The sequence below is a fragment of the Glandiceps talaboti genome, chromosome 14, assembly GCF_964340395.1.
Source record: "Glandiceps talaboti chromosome 14, keGlaTala1.1, whole genome shotgun sequence".
Taxonomy (NCBI): Eukaryota; Metazoa; Hemichordata; class Enteropneusta; family Spengelidae; genus Glandiceps; species Glandiceps talaboti.
This window is the reverse complement of record NC_135562.1, coordinates 21,122,858-21,148,086: the sequence shown is the minus strand read 5'-3', so window position 1 is coordinate 21,148,086 and position 25,229 is coordinate 21,122,858. Positions and strand designations below refer to the sequence as shown.

The 25,229-nt window shown below is 34.3% G+C and overlaps 1 long non-coding RNA gene across 2 annotated transcripts in view; it reads left to right on the top strand.

Moving 5' to 3' along the window:
- Positions 1 to 25,028, top strand: part of LOC144445946 (uncharacterized) — a 39,523-nt gene extending 14,495 nt beyond the window's left edge. The window contains exons 2-4 of one of the 2 annotated variants that reach the window (XR_013481934.1): positions 4,575 to 5,027; positions 10,076 to 10,270; positions 23,870 to 25,028. This is a non-coding gene — a long non-coding RNA (uncharacterized LOC144445946). The remainder of the gene's footprint in view (positions 1 to 4,574; positions 5,028 to 10,075; positions 10,271 to 23,869) is intronic. The other variant, XR_013481933.1, reaches the window with a different exon arrangement.
- The last annotated feature ends 201 nt before the right edge of the window (positions 25,029 to 25,229 follow it).

Genomic DNA, 25,229 nt, shown 5'->3' with positions numbered 1-25,229 from the left:
CCTTAGATATGGTATTAATACCATAGTGGTCCTTAGATATAGTATTAATACCATAGTGGTCCTTAGATATAGTATTAATACCATAGTGGTCCTTAGATATGGTATTAATACCATAGTGGTCCTTAGATATGGTATTAATACCATAGTGGTCCTTAGATATAGTATTAATACCATAGTGGTCCTTAGATATGGTATTAATACCATAGTGGTCCTTAGATATGGTATTAATACCATAGTGGTCCTTAGATATAATATTAATACCATAGTGGTCCTTAGATATGGTATTAATACCATAGTGGTCCTTAGATATAGTATTAATACCATAGTGGTCCTTAGATATGGTATAAATACCATAGTGGTCCTTAGATATGGTATTAATACCATAGTGGTCCTTAGATATGGTATTAATACCATTGTGGTCCTTAGATATAGTATTAATACCATAGTGGTCCTTAGATATAGTATTAATACCATAGTGGTCCTTAGATATAGTATTAATACCATAGTGGTCCTTAGATATGGTATTAATACCATAGTGGTCCTTAGATATAGTATTAATACCATAGTGGTCCTTAGATATAGTATTAATACCATAGTGGTCCTTAGATATGGTATTAATACCATAGTGGTCCTTAGATATAGTATTAATACCATAGTGGTCCTTAGATATAGTATTAATACCATAGTGGTCCTTAGATATGGTATTAATACCATAGTGGTCCTTAGATATAGTATTAATACCATAGTGGTCCTTAGATATGGTATTAATACCATAGTGGTCCTTAGATATAATATTAATACCATAGTGGTCCTTAGATATGGTATTAATACCATAGTGGTCCTTAGATATAGTATGAATACCATAGTGGTCCTTAGATATGGTATTAATACCATAGTGGTCCTTAGATATGGTATTGATACCATAGTAGATAGCAAATACATTGTAACTATCTGTCTATACCAAATACATTATAACTATCTGTCTGTACCGAATACATTGTAACTATCTGTCTACACTAAATACATTGTAACTATCTGTCTACACTGAATGCATTGTAACTATCTGTCTGTACTAAATACATTGTAACTATCTGTCTATACCAAATACATTGTAACTATCTGTCTGTACCAAATACATTATAACTATCTGTCTATACCGAATACATTGTAACTATCTGTCTATACCGAATACATTGTAACTATCTGTCTATACCGAATACATTGCAACTATCTGTCTATATCGAATACATTGTAACTATCTGTCTATACCGAATACATTGTAACTATCTGTCTATACCGAATACATTGTAACTATCTGTCTATACCGAATACATTGCAACTATCTGTCTATACCGAATACATTGCAACTATCTGTCTATATCGAATACATTGTAACTATCTGTCTATACCGAATACACTGTAACTATCTGCCTATACCAAATACATTGTAACTATCTGTCTATACCGAATACACTGTAACTATCAGTAACTACAGATAGTTACAATGTATTTAGTACAGACAGATAGTTACAATGTATTTGGTACAGACAGATAGTTACAATGTATTTGGTATAGACAGATAGTTACAATGTATTTGGTATAGGCAGATAGTTACAATGTATTCGGTATAGACAGATAGTTACAATGTATTTGGTATAGACAGATAGTTACAATGTATCAGGTATAGACAGATAGTTACAATGTCTTCGGTATAGACAGATAGTTAAATGTATTCGGTATAGACAGATAGTTACAATGTATTTAGTGTAGACAGATAGTTACAATGTATTCGGTATAGACAGATAGTTACAATGTATTTAGTGCAGACAGATAGTGACAATGTATCAGGTATAGACAGATAGTTACAATGTATTAGGCAAAAAATAATATATATATCTGGTTCTGGTCAGCACGCGCGTGCCCTGAATACCCCCGCGTCGATCCTTTTTTTTTCTGATAATTTTTGCTTTCCCGTTCCTTATTTATTCCTGATATCTGGAGAACAAGCAGCTGAAATCTACCCTACATGCCAAGACTGCTTAAATACAAAGCCTAAACTGCTTCACTGCTTTGAAGAAAAAGGAAGTTTTTCAAGAGATAAATATGATAGAACAGAGTATGTAAAGTGTCAAAAAAATGTGTATTTACTAATTTGAAAAAAAAAAAATTTGCGTCGTCTCACCACTTTAGAAAGTTTACCCTGACCAGAACCAGATATATTTTTTTTGGGCCTTAGGTATAGACAGATAGTTACAATGTATAAGGGAGCGATCAGTTTTTACAGCCGGGGGTTCGCCGGTGACTTCTTGTTCGTGTTGTACTTAAAAATAGTGAAACCCCCCCTGCAATTCATCAACAAAACAACCCCCCCCCCCCCCCCCCCCATCCCCGACAAATAAAAAATCCCACTGACTCCCCCCTCCCCGACATCTGTTGACAAGAAATATTCTTCTGTGGTTGTAAAAGACACTCTAGATTCTCAAAGCACAATACAGCACACTGCATAGTTAATTTTACTTGTTACATTTACAGTAATTTTAAGTGTATCTGGTAAATTGCTATCCCAAATCCATTGCTTCACATGTATAAAGCTCTTTAGATAGGAACCCTATGAAAAGTATGATTGTCTGTTCATGGACATGCAAAATATTCATGGTTTAGTAACCAAAAGTTCTAGGATATCTCTTAGATTGAGTGAACTATTACCATTATAGATTAATTCAGCTAATTATAAAGTACAATATTAGAAATGGAGTTAATATACTTGTAAACCTAGGGGTTTCAGTAAGTTTCAAAGTAGGGAGAGAACTTGAAAAAGTATGTGGTGAAGTGCACGCTGGGGGGTGGGGGGGGTGTCCCCCTCCCATGGTACATTGTAAGAGCTTTATGAAAAATGAACACCATTTGGAGGCCATTTAGAGCACCATTCAGAAGTAAAACACAACTTAGTTATATAAAAGTGTCACTAATTTTAGGGTTTCAAAAGTTTAAATCATTTCAAGTCATATTGACACAAATAATAATAATAAAAAAAGATCAAGTACAAAGTGAGAAAATTTTGGGAAAACATGCACAGTGGAGGTCAGTTACCATTTAGAGATACAAATTCATTAAATTATTTGAAAGTGTGTCTATATTGGCTATGTTTGTGTGCAATTCAACATGTTCAGGTCAATGGAGGCACATATTTTAGAGTCAGTCCATCCAGTAAATTTCAAAGTATTTCATTTCTTATGTGTTATGTGTACAGCTACACATGCAAGTTTTTATATCACGTGATGACACAATGCAACTAATGGCCTGCAATGTTGAGAAGTCATTTCTAACAAATCTTTTGCTTAAAAGGTGCAACGTTTCCAAATAATTAAATTTGAATACTAATAATTGTTGAGTTTTGCCAAAGAAAGGCATGTGTTATATAATTATTTGACAATCCATATAATACAGTTGTACATGTATTACTCAACTTTGCAATCAGCCTACCATTTTATAAAACACTTCTATGGATTTAATAGATTTTAGAAATTGGATTAAATGTTTAGAGGTATAAAAAATATGTTGTACACTAAAATATATTACATTGCAATGGTGAATTAGAAATGAAAGCATTGTACACTAAAATATATTACATTGCAATGGTGAATTAGAAATGAATTCAAAGTTACGATCCATCTGTTTTTGACTTGGACCATGCAATAATATAATTATTTAATGTTAATGTCTCCGAAAATGGCAGAATAATATATTTTGGATACTTTGATTATTTTTTGACGCATAACTTGTGTCTTTACTTTTACCTTCTCCTTAATCAGTGGCTAATCATGCAGGAGAATTAGCCAAGATGAAATTATCCCATCTCTTCACTATTTCATTCTCAATCAAAATTGAAAATCTTTTTTGTACTTTGATAATTAGGAACATGTTTGCACTCCAACGTTTCTGTTTGTAATTTAGATGTAGAGCATGGTCAAACCAGGTCAGCTTTAACTTCCTGGTCAAATCAACCGCTTTCTACCGATAATTCTTGAATGGACCGTTACACAAAGACCATGCCAAATTTTTTCTATGGTCATTAGAAGCACATAAGAATTAATCTTTTTGTGGAATTTATAAACTTTCTGATCTGTATTAATGAAGCTATGAGTGAAAAACTGGACTGAAATTTTTGGGGAATAAGTATGCTTCATGAAATGGCCGTAAAATCAGTATTCAGACAAATAATTCATAAATTGATTTTACTGGCATGAAAAAAGATATGTCAGTTGAGGTTTACGCTTTTACAGTATATGAAATGGTGGACTCTAGTGAAAGTTACATCTAATAGCTATAACTGAGAATTTTACATACCAACAATGAATGTTGGTACAGAAATCTATAGTTTCACCCTTACAATTCAGTTTTAGAGTAGATGTATTTTTCTATAAGCTTGTACTTTTAAAAGTGAGATACAATTATAAGTCCATTGGGTTTTTCCATTTATTTTTCTGAGAATGTAATCTATTTAAGTTAACGTCATATCTCTATAATAAATAAATGAATGAATGAAGTAATTACTTTGTCTTTTGATTTTACAGATTACAGATACTAAATGAGTTCTTCAACTGAGATGAAGAAAGACAAAAACTTTGTTACAAATGAATGGAAAGTTTACAGTGTGGCTTACAACAATGTACGTCTTGGATGGTGCCATAAAAAAGGCTGTGGTTCGTAAACAGTGTTCATCTTGGATGGTGCCGTAAAAAAGGCTGTGGTTCGTAAACAGTGTTCATCTTGGATGGTGCCGTAAAAAAGGCTGTGGTTCGTAAACAGTGTTCATCTTGGATGGTGCCGTAAAAAAGGCTGTGGTTCGTAAACAGTGTTCATCTTGGATGGTGCCGTAAAAAAGGCTGTGGTTCGTAAACAGTGTTCGTCTTGGATGGTGCCGTAAAAAAGGCTGTGGTTTACGACAGTGTATGTCTTGGATGGTGCCGTAAAAAAGCTGTGGTTTATGGCAAGGAGGAGATTTTGTGGAATATTGATCTTTGTAGGTAGATTCTTCTTATTCCAAATATTAGTTAAGCAGGTAGACTTTACTTGAGTTCCATCAAAATTGTGGTACAAGATATGGAAATCTATCCAAGTTTTACCAGCTAATTGTGTTGACCTCTTCATCAAGACATTGATACATTGGCCGAAGAGTATAAACCATAAGTCTGTGACTGCATTGCTGTGACTGCAGTGCTGTGACTGCAAGTCTGTGACTGCATTGCTGTGACTGCAGTGCTGTGACTGCAAGTCTGTGACTGCATTGCTGTGGTTGCAGTGCTGTGACTGCATTGCTGTGACTGCAGTGCTGTGGGTGCAGTGCTGTGACTGCAATGCTGTGGCTGCAATGCTGTGACTGCATTGCTGTGACTGCAGTGCTGTGACTGCATTGCTGTGACTGCAGTGCTGTGGGTGCATTGCTGTGACTGCATTGCTGTGACTGCAGTGCTGTGGGTGCAGTGCTGTGACTGCAATGCTGTGGCTACAATGCTGTGACTGCAATGCTGTGACTGCAATGCTGTGGTTGCAATGCTGTGGTTGCAGTGCTGTGGTTGCAATGATGTGGTTGCAATGCTGTGACTGCATTGCTGTGACTGCATTGCTGTGACTGCAGTGCTATGGTTGCAGTGCTGTGACTGCAGTGCTGTGACTGCAATGCTGTGACTGCAGTGCTGTGACTGCAATGCTGTGACTGCAGTGCTGTGACTGCAATGCTGTGACTGCAATGCTGTGACTGCAACGCTGTGACTGCAATGCTGTGGTTGCAATGCTGTGGTTGCAATGCTGTGACTGCGATGCTGTGGTTGCAATGTTGTTATTACCTTTCACAGCAACAGATCTAACTTTTATTCACAAATAGATATAAGTATCCTCTTCAGAAAGTACCTGGCATAGAATGGCTTCCATTTATAATGATATGCTTTCTTACCTTACAACATGCTAATGAAAGCATGGTATAGTAAATATATAGACAAAATGTCATATTACATTACAACATGCTATGGAAAGTATGGTATAGTAAATACATAGATAAAATGTCACATTACATTACAACATGCTATGGAAAGTATGGTATAGTAAATACATAGACAAAACGTCACATTACAATACAACATGCTATGGAAAGTATGGTATAGTAAATACATAGACAAAATATCACATTACAATACAACATACTATGGAAAGTATGGTATAGTAAATACATAGACAAAATGTCACATTACAATACAACATGCTATGGAAAGTATGGTATAGTAAATACATAGACAAAATATCACATTACAATACAACATACTATGGAAAGTACTAGTATGGTATAGTAAATACATAGACAAAATGTCATATTACATTACAACATGCTATGGAAAGTATGGTATAGTAAATACATAGACAAAATGTCACATTACAATACAACATACTATGGACAGTATGGTATAGTAAATACATAGATAAAATATCACATTACAACACAACATGCTATGGAAAGTATGGTATAGTAAATACATAGACAAAATGTCATATTACAACATGCTACATTGGTTGGTTTAACGAGGCAATTAAATGATTTTATATTTGGTTAATTACAATGGAAATGTCCATTCTATTATTTCTTATAATCTGCATAAATTTATCATTAAACCAAGGCCATTCATCAAAGTTACATTGTTGGTTAATGAATTGAATAAAGAATGACTGCATTATGAAAAAATCAGAGAATTAGGTGAGAAGAGACTGTAGCTTGTTGAAATGATGTCTTGTCTTGTGTTTGGTTAATGCCAGCAACCAGAGTAACTTGATAGTCTATGTTAACATCAATCAAAAGTACACTTTTAAAGGCCCACTCAGATCTAAACTGTCTGTACCCACTCAGATCTAAACTGTCCGTACCCACTCAGATCTAAACTGTCTGTATCCACTCAGATCTAAACTGTCCGTACCCACTCAGATCTAAACTTTCCATACCCACTCAGATTTAAACTGTCTGTACCCACTCAGATCTAAACTGTCTGTATCCACTCAGATCTAAACTGTCCGTACCCACTCAGATCTAAACTTTCCATACCCACTCAGATCTAAACTGTCCGTACCCACTCAGATCTAAACTGTCTGTATCCACTCAGATCTAAACTGTCTGTATCCACTCAGATCTAAACTGTTCGTACCCACTCAGATCTAAACTGTCCGTACCCACTCAGATCTAAACTGTCTGTATCCACTCAGATTTAAACTGTCTGTACCCACTCAGATCTAAACTGTCCGTATCCACTCAGATCTACACTGTCTGTATCCACTCAGATCTACACTTTCTGTACCCACTCAGATCTAAACTGTCCATACCCACTCAGATCTAAACTGTCCATACCCACTCAGATCTAAACTGTCTGTATCCACTCAGATCTAAACTGTCTGTACCCACTCAGATCTAAACTTTCTGTATCCACTCAGATCTAAACTGTCCATACCCACTCAGATCTAAACTGTCCGTATCCACTCAGATCTACACTTTCTGTACCCACTCATATCTAAACTGTCTGTATCCACTCAGATCTAAACTGTCTGTATCCACTCAGATCTAAACTGTCTGTATCCACTCAGATCTAAACTGTCTGTACCCACTCAGATTTAAACTTTCTGTATCCACTCAGATCTAAACTGTCCGTATCCACTCAGATTTAAACTGTCCATATCCACTCTGATCTAAACTTTCTGTATCCACTCAGATCTAAACTGTCCGTATCCACTCAGATTTAAACTGTCCGTACCCACTCAGATCTAAACTGTTTGTACCCACTCAGATCTAAACTGTCCGTATCCACTCAGATCTAAACTGTCCGTACCCACTCAGATCTAAACTTTCCATACCCACTCAGATCTAAACTGTCCGTATCCACTCAGATTTAAACTGTCCGTACCCACTCAGATCTAAACTGCCTGTACCCACTCAGATCTAAACTGTCCGTATCCACTCAGATCTAAACTGTCCGTACCCACTCAGATCTAAACTGTCTGTATCCACTCAGATCTACACTGTCTGTACCCACTCAGATCTAAACTGTCCATACCCACTCAGATCTAAACTGTCTGTATCCACTCAGATCTAAACTGTCTGTACCCACTCAGATCTAAACTTTCTGTATCCACTCAGATCTAAACTGTCCGTACCCACTCAGATCTAAACTGTCCGTATCCACTCAGATCTACACTTTCTGTACCCACTCATATCTAAACTGTCTGTATCCACTCAGATCTAAACTGTCTGTATCCACTCAGATCTAAACTGTCTGTATCCACTCAGATCTAAACTGTCTGTACCCACTCAGATTTAAACTTTCTGTATCCACTCAGATCTAAACTGTCCGTATCCACTCAGATTTAAACTGTCCATATCCACTCTGATCTAAACTTTCTGTATCCACTCAGATCTAAACTGTCCGTATCCACTCAGATTTAAACTGTCCGTACCCACTCAGATCTAAACTGTCTGTACCCACTCAGATCTAAACTGTCCGTATCCACTCAGATCTAAACTGTCCGTACCCACTCAGATCTAAACTGTCTGTATCCACTCAGATCTAAACTGTCCGTACCCACTCAGATCTAAACTGTCTGTACCCACTCAGATCTAAACTTTCCATACCCACTCAGATCTAAACTGTCCGTATCCACTCAGATTTAAACTGTCCGTACCCACTCAGATCTAAACTGCCTGTACCCACTCAGATCTAAACTGTCCGTATCCACTCAGATCTAAACTGTCCGTACCCACTCAGATCTAAACTGTCTGTATCCACTCAGATCTACACTGTCTGTACCCACTCAGATCTAAACTGTCTGTACCCACTCAGATCTAAACTGTCTGTACCCACTCAGATCTAAACTGTCTGTATCCACTCAGATCTAAACTGTTCGTACCCACTCAGATCTAAACTGTCTGTATCCACTCAGATCTAAACTGTCTGTACCCACTCAGATCTAAACTTTCTGTACCCACTCAGATTTAAACTGTCCGTACCCACTCAGATCTAAACTGTCTGTATCCACTCAGATCTAAACTGTCCGTACCCACTCAGATCTAAACTGTCTGTACCCACTCAGATCTAAACTTTCCATACCCACTCAGATCTAAAGTTTCTGTACCCACTCAGACCTTTTATATCATGTGTAACAGGACCACATGTTGTTATGACAGTGAATTGTCTAAAGGCTGGTGTCACATGTGGCCTATCAAATTATCATTAATCAGTATATATAATTGATTACCAGGGTTACCAACTGCTGATACATTATCTGTTTTCATTAATTTGATAACTTGTTAAAAACAAAATTAAATGTGTGACATTCCGATGACATGCGGTTTTGAAACAAGGTATAAAATGTGTTCATGTCCTTAGTCTTTAGTTAAACTTTTGAGCTGTTTCATCTTTATGAGTATAAGTGATAACCAGACTATATACAGTGTATAGACAAAAATATTTTTCTTTTTTTAAATTTGAAATTATGAAAGAGCATCTTTGTCTTTTGTAAACTTTTGAAAACTTGTTTATAGTTTTTATGAAATAATGATACTTTATTTGACACCGAATCTTGTCAAATGTTATTAACTGTGTTTTTGTACCTGCTATACCCACAAAATGTATTATTGTGTTATAAAGTCCTGTAAAATCTCTGAATGCTCAAATATATACGTTTACAGTATCTACGTAAATGTAGAGTGTTTACAGGACAAATTTTATTAGAACCACAGTAGTTTGTCAGTTTGGCCTAAGGCATGCTTTGAGTATTATAAATTAATTTTAACTTTCTATTGCATGAATGAACTGTGGCCAAGGTACCTCACAACAGGAGGTATTCAAAATAAACTCCATTCAGAGCTAAAAATGTATAGAGATGAGTTTTTGGAACATTTCCATCTCAGTCTCTGAAATATACATTCAATAACATCCATCAAATCAACTCCCAATATAAAATTTTACTGACAAAAGACATTGCCAAATTCTTCACTCATATACTCTGTAACCATAGCAACTATTATGTGTGTTTTTTATCGCAGGTATTCTAGTATTGTGAAAGTTGATAATACCATTCTGCAATCTTCTTCTGTTGCCATGAATACAAGAGATGATGATAACATTGATGATAGGTAGAATTTGGACCCAATGTGATGTTCTGTACTGGTCAATCACAATTTGCCTGAGGCTGTGCTCATATTTCTTTGGTTTCTGAAAAACTAATTTTTAACTCCAAGGTAAGTGTGTTTTGTGTTACTGGGATTACATATAGCCCCTCAAATAGAAGGCTGCACACCCCTACAACTCCCTGACATATGGTATGCTCTCATCAAAATTGTATAGGGTGAGTTTATTCTCCAGAAATATAGGGTGTGCTGGATGTCAAAACTGTCATCTGCCAAACTGTGAGGTAACTTGATGTCAAGTGTCAGAATTTAAAAAAAAACAAAAACATTTTGGTTGATGTATTTATTTTTAGTCAGATTTTTTCTCATTAAAAAAAGAAATAAACTGAAATAAATAAAAGGAATTAATATGCAAATTACTATGAACCTATTCAGGTGATCAAATGACACTTACTGTGCACATGAAAATCTCCAACATAAACCATGGATTATCTCTCCATGGATTATCTCTCCATATTCTCTGTAGGTTTTATTCTATTCTGTTTGCAATTAACAGTTCAGATACAATCATTTTCATTCATCCATTAATGACAAGACACTGCATATTTCCATAAATCTAATGTTTCCATCATTTCAGTTTTTAATATATCGTAGATATCATTGTCAACAAATATATAAGGTTATTGTGGAGAGGGGTTAAAGGTGACTGGTCAAATTTGATGATTTGAACTGACTTCTACTAATACTTGTATCCATTGACTCATGAAACATCAAGTCAAGTATGGTGGTCAAGTATATGACTATACTTTATACAAGGAGATATGACAATTTGCAGTCAAATCTACAGATTAGGTGATTTCACATCTGATTCATCCAGATACCACTTTGTTTAGTAGTATACATAGAGATATGACAGTTCAATGAGAAAGTTTGTAGATGAGTTGACCAGTATGAGATGAGTTGACCAGTATAACATGAGTTTACCAGTATGAGATGAGTTTACCAGTATGAGATGAGTTGACCAGTATGAGATGAGTTGACCAGTATGAGATGAGTTTACCAGTATAACATGAGTTGACCAGTATGAGATGAGTTGACCAGTATGAGATGAGTTGACCAGTATGAGATGAGTTGACCAGTATGAGATGAGTTGACCAGTGTGAGATGAGTTTACCAGTATGAGATCTGATTCATCCAGGTAGCACTTTGTTTTAATGACATCAAGACTACTAGTTGTCAACTAGACTATTCCAACATTAGTATTATTCCTAGCAGGTACCTACGTCTAAAAACATCAGACATCATTCTCAATCACTCAATCTTAAATTAGGTTAGTTTCCTGTTCTGTCTTACCCCTGCTAGTTGTTCACTGCATGGTATTAAAGACCAGTCTGTAATCCAGCAATAATCTCTATGCATTGATTATCATAAATGATATTGTCTAGAGATTCACTTCATTAATGTGACCTCCGTGACAAGTCTTCAATCTTTCATCTCCAAACAGTCCCTCATCTACTTAACCTTGTTCAATTCATGCAATATTACTGATTACAATTGAAAGTCTTGATGTATTTCATCTTTGTAGTCCAGTCAGTCTGTTTAGTTTCACTCATTCAAATCTACTCAGGCATTTCATCTGGTGGTCATACTTCAACCTTCCCTTGGTCAGTTTATGTCACAGTCATCAAGGCATTTAGTTGCAGTCATCAAGGCATTTAGTTGCAGTCATCAAGGCATTTAGTTAGTCATTTAGTTGCAGTCATCAAGGCATTTAGTTAGTCATTTAGTTGCAGTCATCAAGGCATTTAGTTGCAGTCATCAAGGCATTTAGTTAGTCATTTAGTTGCAGTCATCAAGGCATTTAGTTAGTCATTTAGTTGCAGTCATCAAGGCATTTAGTTGCAGTCATCAAGGCATTTAGTTGCAGTCATCAAGGCATTTAGTTGCAGTCATCAAGGCATTTAGTTGCAGTCATCAAGGCATTTAGTTGCAGTCATCAAGGCATTTAGTTGCAGTCATCAAGGCATTTAGTTAGTCATTTAGTTGCAGTCATCAAGGCATTTAGTTAGTCATTTAGTTGCAGTCATAAGGGCATTTAGTTAGTCATTTAGTTGCAATCATAAAGGCATTTAGTTAGTCATTTAGTTGCAGTCATAAGGGCATTTATTTGCAATCATCAAGGCATTTAGTTAGTCATTTAGTTGCAGTCATCAAGGCATTTAGTTGCAATCATCAGGGCATTTAGTTGCAGTCATCAAGGCATTTAGTTAGTCATTTAGTTGCAGTCATCAAGGCATTTAGTTGCAATCATCAGGGCATTTAGTTGCAGTCATCAAGGCATTTAGTTAGTCATTTAGTTGCAGTCATAAGGGCATTTAGTTGCAATCATCAGGGCATTTAGTTGCAGTCATCAAGGCATTTATTTGCAGTCATCAAGGCATTTAGTTGCAATTAGGGCATTTAGTTGCAGTCATCAAGGCATTTATTTGCAGTCATCAAGGCATTTAGTTGCAATTAGGGCATTTAGTTGCAGTCATCAAGGCATTTATTTGCAGTCATCAAGGCATTTAGTTGCAATTAGGGCATTTAGTTGCAGTCATCAACGCATTTAGTTGCAGTCATACGGGCATTTAGTTGCAATCATCAGGGCATTTAGTTGCAATCATCAAGGCATTTAATTAGTCATTTAGTTACAGTCATCAAGGCATTTATTTGCAGTCATCAAGGCATTTAGTTGCAATTAGGGCATTTACTTGCAGTCATCAGGGTATTTTGTTGCAGTCATTAGGGCATTTAATTGCAGTCATCAAGGCATTTAGTTGCAATTAGGGCATTTAGTTGCAGTCATCAGGGTATTTTGTTGCAGTCATAAGGGCATTTAATTACAGTCATCAAGGCATTTAGTTGCAATTAGGGCATTTATTTGCAGTCATTAGGGTATTTTGTTGCAGTCATCAAGGCATTTAGTTGCAATTAGGGCATTTAGTTGCAGTTATCAGGGTATTTTGTTGCAGTCATAAGGGCATTTAATTACAGTCATCAAGGCATTTAGTTGCAATTAGGGCATTTATTTGCAGTTATCAGGGTATTTTGTTGCAGTCATAAGGGCATTTAATTACAGTCATCAAGGCATTTAGTTGCAATTAGGGCATTTATTTGCAGTCATTAGGGTATTTTGTTGCAGTCATCAAGGCATTTAGTTGCAATCATCAAGGCATTTAATTACAGTCATCAAGGCATTTAGTTGCAATTAGGGCATTTAGTTGCAGTCATCAACGCATTTAGTTGCAATTAGGGCATTTAATTACAGTCATCAAGGCATTTAGTTGCAATTAGGGCATTTAATTACAGTCATCAAGGCATTTAGTTGCAATTAGGGCATTTAATTACAGTCATCAAGGCATTTAGTTGCAATTAGGGCATTTATTTGCAGTCATCAAGGCATTTAGTTGCAATTAGGGCATTTATTTGCAGTCATTAGGGCATTTAGTTGCAGACTTCAAGGCATTTAGTTGCAATCATTTAGGACATTTAGGTGATCATTAGGGCATTTAGTGGCAGTCATCAAGGCATTTAGTTGCAGCCATCAAGGCATTTAGTTGCAGCCATTAGGGCATTTAGTTGCAATTAGGGCATTTAGATGCAATTAGGGCATTTAGTTGCAATTAGGGCATTTGGTTGCAATTAGGGCATTTAGATGCAATTAGGGCATTTAGTTGCAATTAGGGCATTTGGTTGCAATTAGAGCATTTAGTTGCAATCACCAGGGTGTTTTGTTCTAGATGTCAAGGCATTTAGTTGCCGTCATCAGGCAACATCAGGCACTTACTCACATTCATGATTCACTCATATCATTTTTAATATGACTAAAATAACTATGTCATTAACTGACAGATACCAAGTCATTCACTGAAAGTTTTAAGTCACTAACAGTTACCAAGTCATTGACTAAAAGTTACCAAGTAGTTGACTAACAGTTACCATGTCATTAACTAACAGTTACCAAGCCATTAACTAACAGTTACCAAGTCCTTCACTAACAGTTACCAAGTCATTGACTAACATTTACCAAGTCATTGACTAACAGTTACCATGTCTTTAACTAACCATTACCAAGTCATTGACTAACAGTTAGCAAGTCATTAACTTATAGTTAGCAAGTCATTCATTGACAATAATTAAGTCATTGACTAACAGTAACCAAGTCATTCACTCAGTTACCAAGTCATTGACTAAAAGTTACCAAGTCATTGACGAACAGTTACCATGTAATTAACTAACAGTTACCAAGTCCTTCACTAACAGTTACCAAGTCATTGACTAACAGTTACCAAGTCATTGACTAATAGTTACCATGTCATTAACTAACAGTGACCAGGTCATTAACTAACAGTGACCAAGTCATTGACTAACATTTACCAAGTCATTGACTGACAGTGACCATGTCATTGACAAACAGTGACCAAGTCATTGACTAACAGTTACCAAGTCATTGACTAGCAGTTACCAAGTCATTGACTAACAGTGACCATGTCATTGACTAACAGTGACCAAGTCATTGACTAACAGTGACCAAGTCATTGACTAGCAGTTACCAAAATCATTGACTAACAGTGACCAAGTCATTGACTAACAGTTACCAAGTCATTGACTAACAGTTACCATGTCATTGACTAACAGTTAGCATGTCTTTAACTAACCGTTACCAAGTCATTGACTAACAGTTACCAAGTCCTTCACTAACAGTTACCATGTCATTAACTAACAGTGACCAGGTCATTAACTAACAGTGACCAAGTCATTGACTAACAGTTACCATGTCATTGACTAACAGTTAGCATGTCTTTAACTAACCGTTACCAAGTCATTGACTACAGTTACCAAGTCATTGACTAACAGTTACCAAGTCATTGACTAACAGTTAGCAAGTCATTAACTTATAGTTAGCAAGTCATTCATTGGCAATAATTAAGTCATTGACTAACAGTAACCAAGTCATTCACTCAGTTACCAAGTCATTGACTAAAAGTTACCATGTCATTAACTAACCGTTACCAAGTCATTGACTACAGTTACCAAGTCATTGACTAACATTTACCAAGTCATTGACTAACAGTTACCAAGTCATTAACTAACAGTTACCAAGTCATTGACTAACAGTTACCAAGTCATTCACTGACAGTAACTAAGTCATTCACTAACAGTTATGAAGCCATTGACTTCACTTCAAATTCATTTACTAAGTTACCAAGTCATTTGTTATATTAGTTACACAGTCATTGAATCACAGATATACCAAGTCATTTATTTACAGTTATCAAGTCATTCATTCCACCATTTTTTCTCACATCTACATGCAGTCACTAACTTTAAGAGTCATTTAGACACAACTTCAACATCACTCAAAAATGTTCTCTCAGTCACTGACCTTCCTCTGTCTTGTGACTGCCTATAAACCATTGTTGTATTTGTATCATCACTATCTGTAATAGCAACATGTAACCATCTACCTTGGCAACAGTTTATCCTTTAATGAATCTCTTTAAAAATGCATCCATTTTGAGGTCCACAAAGTGTTATTATTTATCCCTTTCAATGTTGTATTGGATTTTGATAACCAAAGAGGCCATTAGATAAATTGGAGTAACATTTGTTAAGGACTTAAATATGACTGATTCATTTTAAGTGATGACTTCTCAGATGTTTTGTTAAATTACTATAGAATGGCCATTGTCTGGTAGCTTAGTGTGTTTGATGACTTCATAGTTTCACAGACTAAACAATCGAACCATGATGAAAATGAAATCTGTAAGACTCGATTTCCGTATAACCTTGTAACTTGAATCTCATAAGTCTGTTGTCTGTGTGGTTTGCATATTAATGAGCAATGTGTGTATGATTTTTGCATGACTAATGACTTGTGACATAACCACACTAACAAGTGCCATTGTCCACAGAAAGTTCCTTCTGAGAAGTAAACTGCCTCACTTTCAGTGAGTAGTCTATGTGGAGCTAAAAATGGTAAACCCTGGCAAATTCAAGATACAATAGACTGAGGAGACAGTCAACTTAAACTTGATTTTCCATTTTTTTCATCACTTTTTACAAATTCATATAATACCAGTGTTTCCAAAATAAAGACACACACACTATCATATGTATGTGGCTTGCATACATATGAGTTGATGATTTGCATATTAAGTAGAGTTAGGTGATGACAAGTGTAAAGACACACTATCATCAAATAGTGGTCTGCATATAAATAGGTATGTGATTTGCATATTAAATAGAGTAAGGTGATGACACATGTCTGGACAAAAGCTGCGTCCTTAATTCTTTGACAAAACTGATCATATCTCCACAGAGTTAAATAAATATAGAAACACAGAACCTTTGACTTCAGTTTAGGTATTTGAGGTACTTGTAAAAGTCTAAGTATTTCAACCATTTTAAGCACAAAAGCATTCTTTATGATTTAGCTAGCGGCAAAACTTATGAATACCAGTGTTAATTTGATAGATAAATGACAGTGTTCATTTTAAGAGATAAGAGATTATGTCATTAAATTATTGATACCTTTAGTCAAAATGACAGTTAAGACAGCATGTAATATCATAATGGACTTCCAAGATGTACATGAATGGCACACCTCCCCAAACAACTCCATATATTTGGTATATACTGGGGACTGTGTACATGCTACTCAGGGGATGGTAATTGTCACCTGGGACTGTGCACGTGCTACTCAGGGGATGGTAATTGTCACCTGGGACTGTACACATGCTACCCAGGGGATGGTAATTGTCACCTGGGACTGTACACATGCTACCCAGGGGATGGTAATTGTCACCTGGGACTGTACACATGCTACCCAGGGGATGGTAATTGTCACCTGGGACTGTACACATGCTACCCAGGGGATGGTAATTGTCACCTGTCCGTGCCCTGGATTTATGAAAAACTCTATTGTTGATATATTATATAAAATGAAACAACTGTGTCAAATATTTATTATTGTATGTATAGTGACAAAACTTTTACACATTTATTTGTTAATTTTTGTAATTTATTGAGTTACAAACAAGGACTTGGTAGATGTTATGTCACATTGTTTTTACTAATAGGAAAACATAGCAAAGTTATTTTTATAAATCAAACATCATAAATAACTTAATTCTCAGCCATATGACCACTGATAACATTGAGAGAACAAATTGTGTTCTTGGCTGGATCCATTTCATTTGGTGAACTTTTGATTTCTAACACCAAAGTGATTTATCTTGTGTCCAAACAATAATCATCACACTTTTAATTCATTGTTTTGCTTTCCTTGTCACATTCTGTCAGGGATTAAGTCCACAGATGTTCCATACATAACATCTCTTTATTAGATTATAATCATATTTTTCCAAAAAAAAACTAATCCGGTTTATTCTTGATCTTTGTAGCTGACTGATGTTAGTAGCAATTGCCTTTGTAGTGTGGTCCTCCAAAGGTTTTTAATCCAAAGTTTGTGTAACACCTTGTAATAATGCTATTCTATGTTATGCAGTTCTTATTTTCTAATTTGTAAACGATGTTATATATATCACAGCTTTAAATATGGTTATATATGTAAATCATGTGCAATACTTTATTACTTCAGCAGGTTTATCACCACAATGTGTTTTACTTGTTGATGGGCCAATGTACCTGTGGACAGTTTTTTAGTTGATTAATGGCATTTGTAACTTGGAAATTTAAATCAGAGAGAGAGAGAGAGAGAGAGAGAGAGAGAGAGAGAGAGAGAGAGAGAGAGAGAGAGAGAGAGAGAGAGAGAGAGAGAGAGAGAGAGAGAGAGAGAGAGAGAGAGAGAGAGAGAGAGAGAGAGAGAGAGAGAGAGAGAGAGAGAGAGAGAGAGAGAGAGAGAGAGAGAGAGAGAAAAAACTTTTGTCACTAAGAGTCAACAAGGCACCTTTACGTCACTCATTTTTAGCACAACTGAACTGATAAGGTTCAGTAGTGCTATAGGCATGGTGCGGTGTGTGTGTGTGTGTGTGTGTGTGTGTGTGTGTGTGTGTGTGTGTGTGTGTGTGTGTGTGTGTGTGTGTGTGTGTGTGTGTGTGTGGATGACTTATTAAACTCAAAAACTACTGCTAAACCATTGCCTTGGTATTTGGTGGGGACATTACTTTTGGTGTCCAGTTGGGAAATTGTGCAAAGCAGAATGATTGCATCACAGGTGTGTGATTTGGGTAAAAAAAACTTAAACTCAAAAAATACTGGGCAGATTGGTCTGGACTTTAGTGGGAACATTCGTGTGTAAATTAAGATTTTTTCGTGACATGAGGATTTCCATCAGTAAAATGCAAATTAGGGCTAAAAATGTGTAAAAATGTGAATTTTGGTCAAAAGTGTATATCTCAAAAAATACTTGGGTCAATGAGACTTAAACTTGGTGAGATGTTCTAGAAGAGATATTCTGCAGATTTTGTTCAAAACGTTTTAGCACAATTGGCCCTAGCAACCATGACCATGCTCTTGGCAACAACCAAATGCCAGTATATTTTACTAAAAGAACAACATCAGTAGTGAGTAAACATTAAAAAATGTATGCAAATATCCCTAGCAAACATGACCATACCCATAGCAACAGCCAAACAAACTGACTCGGGGTCACACACAAATTTTGAAATAGAGGTGGAAATTGTATCAAAACTAATATATTTTAGAATTCATAATAACTTCTGAATACTGTGTTAACTATATAGAAAAATAACATTGATTTGGTCCACAAAAGTTTTGTGGACATACATTTTCACAAATTGTCTCCATTTTACTTAGGAGTTGTGTCATTTAAAACCTAACGCAGAAATGTAATTCTTTTGTTTTAGTTTAAACCCCTCCCCCTCCCCCTCCCCCAACTCAAAATGAAATTTCTTTTATGCAAAATGGGACAATGAATGACCTGCCTCTGTAGGTACTCATTTATAAAATATACTTATTTCATAGATCAATTAAATTGATCTCATAAAATGTTAAACTGTCACAAGCTGAATTTATGTACTTTTTGTTTACGGGACAATACTGACATAAAACACTGATTTAATATTCTTAGACTAGTATGAGGTAGATGTATACCTTCTATGACATCACAATTTATAAGGTAGATGTATACCTTCTATGACATCACAATTTATAAGGTAGATGTATACCTTCTATGACATCACAATTTATAAGGTAGATGTATACCTTCTATGACATCACAATTTATAAGGTAGATGTATACCTTCTATGACATCACAATTTATAAGGTAGATGTATACCTTCTATAACATCACAATTTATAAGGTAGATGTATACCTTCTATGACATCACAATTTATAAGGTAGATGTATACCTTCTATGACATCACAATTTATAAGGTAGATGTATACCTTCTATGACATCACAATTTATAAGGTAGATGTATACCTTCTATAACATCACAATTTATAAGGTAGATGTATACCTTCTATGACATCACAATTTATAAGGTAGATGTATACCTTCTATGACATCACAATTTATAAGGTAGATGTATACCTTCTATGACATTACAATTTATGAGGTAGATGTATACCTTCTATGACATCACAATTTATAAGGTAGATGTATACCTTCTATGACATCACAATTTGTAAGGTAGATGTATACCTTCTATGACATCACAATTTATAAGGTAGATGTATACCTTCTATGACATCACAATTTATAAGGTAGATGTATACCTTCTATGACATCACAATTTATAAGGTAGATGTATACCTTCTATGACATCACAATTTGTAAGGTAGATGTATACCTTCTATAACATCACAATTTATAAGGTAGATGTATACCTTCTATAATATCACAATTTATATGGTAGATGTATACCTTCTATGACATCACAATTTATAAGGTAGATGTATACCTTCTATGACATCACAATTTATAAGGTAGATGTATACCTTCTATGACATCACAATTTGTAAGGTAGATGTATACCTTCTATAACATCACAATTTATAAGGTAGATGTATACCTTCTATAATATCACAATTTATATGGTAGATGTATACCTTCTATGACATCACAATTTATAAGGTAGATGTATACCTTCTATGACATCACAATTTATAAGGTAGATGTATACCTTCTATGACATCACAATTTATAAGGTAGATGTATACCTTCTATGACATCACAATTTATAAGGTAGATGTATACCTTCTATGACATCACAATTTGTAAGGTAGATGTATACCTTCTATGACATCACAATTTATAAGGTAGATGTATACCTTCTATAATATCACAATTTATAAGGTAGATGTATACCTTCTATGACATCACAATTTATAAGGTAGATGTATACCTTCTATGACATCACAATTTATAAGGTAGATGTATACCTTCTATGACATCACAATTTATAAGGTAGATGTATACCTTCTATGACATCACAATTTATAAGGTAGATGTATACCTTCTATGACATCACAATTTATAAGGTAGATGTATACCTTCTATGACATCACAATTTATAAGGTAGATGTATACCTTCTATGACATCACAATTTATAAGGTAGATGTATACCTTCTATGACATCACAATGTATAAGGTAGATGTATACCTTCTATGACATCACAATTTATAAGGTAGATGTATACCTTCTATGACATCACAATTTATAAGGTAGATGTATACCTTCTATGACATCACAATTTATAAGGTAGATGTATACCTTCTATGACATCACAATTTATAAGGTAGATGTATACCTTCTATGACATCACAATTTATGAGGTAGATGTATACCTTCTATGACATCACAATTTATAAGGTAGATGTATACCTTCTATGACATCACAATTTATAAGGTAGATGTATACCTTCTATGACATCACAATTTATGAGGTAGATGTATACCTTCTATGACATCACAATTTATAAGGTAGATGTATACCTTCTATGACATCACAATTTGTAAGGTAGATGTATACCTTCTATAACATCACAATTTATAAGGTAGATGTATACCTTCTATGACATCACAATTTCTAAGGTAGATGTATACCTTCTATGACATCACAATTTGTAAGGTAGATGTATACCTTCTATGACATCACAATTTATAAGGTAGATGTATACCTTCTATGACATCACAATTTATAAGGTAGATGTATACCTTCTATGACATCACAATTTATAAGGTAGATGTATACCTTCTATGACATCACAATTTATAAGGTAGATGTATACCTTCTATAATATCACAATTTATAAGGTAGATGTATACCTTCTATAATATCACAATTTATATGGTAGATGTATACCTTCTATGACATCACAATTTATAAGGTAGATGTATACCTTCTATGACATCACAATTTATAAGGTAGATGTATACCTTCTATGACCTCACAATTTGTGTTCTGACATTGTTAGAACTGTTGATTGCATAGTAGGGAGTTCGTGTACATCTTTTGATATGTATAATGAATTAGGTCGTAGGATCATTGATAAGTTTATCCCCAGACTGTATAAACTCAGTTTGTGCCACTCTAATTTGACATACCTTTAATGATATTGAAAGTTGTCTACTGGCAGTGTTAGCACACTTGGTGGAATGATGGTAGTTTCCTCAACATTTTGATGTATGTATATAAAATTACGTCATTGAATTGGCTGTGTGTTATTCGTAGGTTTGAGTTCTGTTAATAGCAAGTGATGGTTAGTAACTTTTAGTAAGTTATGAAAGTACCATGTAATAAATGAGTATCTCACATCTAGCATGGATAATAGTTATGAAAATACCATGTAATAAATGAGTTATCACACATCTAGCATGGATAATAGTTATGAAAATACCATGTAATAAATGAGTTATCACACATCTAGCATGGAAAATAGTTAAGAAAGTGTCAAGTAATAAATGAGTTGTCACACATCTAGCATGGAAAATAGTTAAGAAAGTATCATGTAATAAATGAGTTATCACACATCTAGCATGGATAATAGTTAAGAAAGTGTCATGTAATAAATGAGTTATCACACATCTAGCATGGATAATAGTTAAGAAAGTGTCAAGTAATAACTGAGTTATCACATATTTTGCCCTTTTTTTAATAGATATAAACCTACACTAATTATAACTGGGGTATTATTTTCCAATAAGACAACTAATAATACATTTTGATGTATGTATATTAAATTACGTCATTGAATCGGCTGTGTGTTATCCATAGGTTTGAGTTCTGTTAATAGCAAGTGATGTTTAGTAACTTTAGTAAGTTATGAAAATACCATGTAATAAATGAGTTATCACACATCTAGCATGGATAATAGTTAAGAAAGTTCATGTAATAAATGAATTATCTCACATCTAGCATGGATAATAGTGAAGAAAGTTCATGTAATAAATGAGTTATCACACATCTAGCATGGATAATAGTTATGAAAATACCATGTAATAAATGAGTTATCACACATCTAGCATGGATAATAGTTAAGAAAGTATCATGTAATAAATGAGTTATCACACATCTAGCATGGATAATAGTTAAGAAAGTATCATGTAATAAATGAGTTATCACACATCTAGCATAGATAATAGTTAAGAAAGTGTCATGTAATAAATGAGTTATCTCACATCTAGCATGGATAATAGTTAAGAAAGTATCATGTAATAAATGAGTTATCTCACATCTAGCATGGATAATAGTTAAGAAAGTGTCATGTAATAAATGAGTTATCACACATCTAGCATGGATAATAGTTAAGAAAGTATCATGTAATAAATGAGTTATCTCACATCTAGCATGGATAATAGTTAAGAAAGTGTCATGTAATAAATGAATTATCTCACATCTAGCATGGATAATAGTTAAGAAAGTATCATGTAAAAAATGAGTTATCACACATCTAGCATGGATAATAGTTAAGAAAGTACCATGTAATAAATGAGTTATCACACATCTAGCATGGATAATAGTTAAGAAAGTATCATGTAAAAAATGAGTTATCACACATCTAGCATGGATAATAGTTAAGAAAGTGTCATGTAATAAATGAGTTATCACACATCTAGCATAGATAATAGTTAAGAAAGTGTCATGTAATAAATGAGTTATCACACATCTAGCATAGATAATAGTTAAGAAAGTGTCATGTAATAAATGAGTTATCTCACATCTAGCATGGAAAATAGTTAAGAAAGTGTCATGTAATAAATGAGTTATCACACATCTAGCATGGATAATAGTTAAGAAAGTGTCATGTAATAAATGAATTATCTCACATCTAGCATGGATAATAGTTAAGAAAGTACCATGTAATAAATGAGTTATCTCACATCTAGCATGGATAATAGTTAAGAAAGTGTCATGTAATAAATGAGTTATCACACATCTAGCATGGATAATAGTTAAGAAAGTTTCATGTAATAACTGAGTTATCACATATTTTGCCCTTTTTTTAATAGATATAAACCTACACTAATTATAACTGGGGTATTATTTTCCAATAAGACAACTAATAATGCATTACTGAAAATTGGTAAAATACCAATAATTAATTTAGACATTTTACATGTCAGTTGGCAGTCCACTGTATATACCATACATGACCATTTTATTATCATTTTGGGGTAATTTTTATCCAAGATAATCACCTTTGTACTGATCCAATCCTTAATTTTTTTTCAGAATTGACCCAAGACTGGTACACACCCAACCCAAATTATCCTCCCAGTACCTAAGTTGAGGAATGAAGCAACAAACATGTTACCATGGTGATATGTATTGACATGTAAAACTCAAGGAATGCAAAGAATCAAAATAACAGCTGTAAACCATATTCAAGGACATACAATCCTAACAAAACACTTCATCCGCACACATTTTTATTATCTGAACTTTTTCTCTCATTTTTGAATTTTTAAAAAAATTCCTAATAGAAAATTTATTTTAAAAAATCCGTTAGGAGAATTGAAATTAAACTTTTTATCAGTTTTGTCAAAAAATACCCATACTTTTGTTTATCCAAATTGACTAAAATGATCAATTTTTGAAGGAGGTGTTGTGATTTTGAATGTCTTCTTTGAATTTCAACAATAATTTGATACATAGAGCCTTCTCAGTTAGAAAAAATCAAACCACAGAAGTCGTCACTTAAAGTTTACCATTTTAGCCAAGACTTGAAACTCAAAATAGAGTATATGAAACAAAGTGAAGTAAATATAATTTACATTTGAATGTAAGTTTGAATTTAAACTTTTGTAAAAAGTCCCTGGTAATTTAGAGAAAATTTGCCAATTCCTTGCTCTGATTTCCAAAACAATGAAATTCTGGTACTTGCTGACACACAGTGTGTCCATTTTAAGATTATGCAAATTAGGAGTATTCTTGGATATGATGCAATCTGCCATCACCTCAAGATTTCTACGGCCATCTGTAAATCGTCATCTTGAATTATAAACCAGGATTTAAACCATTTTCATTGGATTTTAGAGAAATCTACTTTAAAATTGTCACATTTTTCAGTTCTAGCATCAACCACAACTTGAATAAGTAACAAAAAGTTACTAAAATCTTCTAAACGTTCACAATGCCCAAATAAATTCAAATTGGACATAGCTGTGTTCAAATTATCATTGTATTCTTTCGTGGAGGTGATATATTTGTCTAAAATGGCTGTCAGACATATTAAGTTGGAATTCTTGGAAAATGTGTGAAGTTTTATGTGCATTTATTTGCTAGTTGATGTATTTTGATATTTTGTGAGTTTTACAGTAGACTGCATCAATCCAATGATTCCTTATATGTAGATATAAGAACACAACCTGTATCAAAATCATAAACAGTATCAGGCAAAATCCTCAAAATCTGCCGAAAATTTAAAATATGAATATTAGTAAAACCTGAGAAGGTATTATCTTCATGTTGTATTGGTTAATTTGTGAATTTATTATGATATGTGAGAAAACTAAACATTGCAAACAATGCAGGGATTGTAATGTTAGCTTTTTATAGAATGCAGTGTAAGAAGTATAAATCAGACACAAAA